This window comes from Macrobrachium rosenbergii, chromosome 3, assembly GCF_040412425.1.
Source record: "Macrobrachium rosenbergii isolate ZJJX-2024 chromosome 3, ASM4041242v1, whole genome shotgun sequence".
NCBI classification, from domain to species: Eukaryota; Metazoa; Arthropoda; class Malacostraca; order Decapoda; family Palaemonidae; genus Macrobrachium; species Macrobrachium rosenbergii.
In genome coordinates this window covers 87,732,609-87,734,817 of record NC_089743.1, presented here as the reverse complement: position 1 = coordinate 87,734,817, position 2,209 = coordinate 87,732,609, and the positions used below count along the sequence as shown (strand labels likewise).

Below are 2,209 nucleotides of genomic sequence, written 5' to 3'. Positions count from 1 at the left end.
ATCGTATGGTTTTGTTTTTCATCAAGACATTCGTCGTCGACGCGGTTTTTCGTGTCTGTTTACGAGGAAGAAGATGTTTGGTATTAGGGAAAACGTTTGTTTGTTTATCATTCCAATTCGAACATTCGTTTATCCAACCAAATTTGAAGTCGTTATCCCTTGATTAAGTTGAAGTGCAAGAACCCCGAGCAATTGTAAGAGATGTAAACAGATTAAGATGGCATCCACTTGACCAAAAGTCCTCGAAATTCCATCGAGGGGGTGTAACTCAGAGGTAGAGTGCTCGCTTCGCATGTGAGAAGTCCCGGGTTCAATCCCCGGCACCTCCAGACTCCTGTTTAATTCTTGCTGACCTCTTCCAAGCACTTTCTTCATGCTTGTGCAGCTTTAAGAAAATATGCTTGCAACTGTGCGTTAGAGGAAGTCGTAATGAGAACTGTGGGCCACCAAGGACATGCTCCTAAAGAACGTGACCGAATCTGGGAGTCAGGGCTCGGGGAGATGTGCGGAATCGTCGTGGGTGGACGGGTTCCAGTAATGTTTGATGACGTCATAGACGCGGCCTGACGTCATGAACGTGTTAATATAGGTGGGCGTGTGGCGGCAATTCTCTTTTGACTCGCTGCGCTGGAAGTTATGCCAGGGCCGTATCCCGACAGACGTTCGGAAAGCATTCTGAACATTTATGTACCTGCTGGATGTTCAGGGAGCATGACACCACAGAAATGCTCTTTATGTTATGTACAAAAGTCTGTCTCACTCACTATTTTCTGGGGCCTCAGGAACAAGAGACGTGCTGATGCAAAAACCAACCGAATTTTACCACAGTCTCTCTGTCTCTCTCTCTGACTTGACGTTTTGTGCATGATGCGAAAATGAAACCCATCCTTAGTCTGTTAGCAATTTGAGCTGTTGGAAACATTACACGAAAGATTGATGAAGTTTCCTCCCAAAGAATTCAATACTTTTGATATGAAAAAGAGATCACTGCAATACTTATGTGGTAGAGATATGCAGATAGTAATTGAAGGCTATTTTAAAGTGCGATAAGTAACGTTATCAGTACTGGAAAGAGGGAAGGAGAGGGATGGGCGACTAATGGCAGATTCGGAGCGTTGATCTGTTGATGTGACACAAATGATAATTGTAAACTAGATAAATAACTGGGGACAATACTTTGTAATCAGTACGGATTACCTTCAGATGAAAATACACAATTTATCCTGCACTCAGCCAGTGGAAAGCCTGATTGAAAGTGCCAGAAAATTCTTAATTGCCAATAGTGAAAACCTTGTGTGGTATTCATGAAATTGTAGATCTTAAGCAAACGAGCATCTAACAGAACTTACTGTCAGGTGGTCGGAATCTTGCAGCTATCTACATAAAGCTATGTAAAATCATTCTTGGCTAACACCTTGGCAGTTTCTTGATGGATAGGCTATGGCATCTACCGATTTTGATTGTGGTGGTCGTTGGTTTGGAATGGGGACAATAACAACTATTTGATCTTGCTGAAACGTAAGTTGCACGTTCAGGACGAGAAGTGATGACGGAACCATTCATTCGTTGCTTGCTGTCTGCGTTGGAACCAGTCCAACTTGTTGCTTCGTTCCCCCGCAAATGTTTTTATTTTGTCGCCATTTCCATTTTTTTTTTTACATGTTCTAGTTCTTTCCCTTCCTGGTGCGTTTTTTCGTGATCCTCTAATTCCACTCGTTTATACCTGGTCTTTGAAGTCGGTTAGTTTACTTTTTAGTTTTCACTTGGTAGCTGATTAGACAATTTATCTATGCTTTCATTATCATCGTAGAATACATGTTGATAACATGTGCGTTAATATTTAGGTGCCTTTGATCAGTCATAGGCCATGTTTCTACAAGTAGCGTTCATCGTATGTTAATGTCGCACGCTTTTTATCACCCTAGAGAACCAGTGGACCAAATGAAACCAAATTTGGCAGAAGTGATCCTTAAATAGACCTTACCAATTATTGCTGCTTCGGTGCAGATGCCCCGTGATTGATCGAACATTTGTATTCCTTTAAAATGTGATGATGGGATCATGTATTTTATAAGGTACATAGGGAGAGAGACTTTGAAACTCGTAGTCCGGGGTGGCATTTGTCAGAAAAAATGTTTATTGAGGATGATTGTTATCAGATTATGCAGATGTTACCAGACCGGATTTCATACATACAGTTTGTCTCGGT

General features: G+C 41.7%; 1 non-coding gene across 1 annotated transcript; it reads left to right on the top strand.

Moving 5' to 3' along the window:
- The first annotated feature begins 257 nt into the window (after nucleotides 1-257).
- On the top strand, nucleotides 258-329 carry TRNAA-CGC (transfer RNA alanine (anticodon CGC)). Its single transcript has one exon. It is a non-coding gene; the product is annotated as a tRNA-Ala (tRNA).
- The last annotated feature ends 1,880 nt before the right edge of the window (nucleotides 330-2,209 follow it).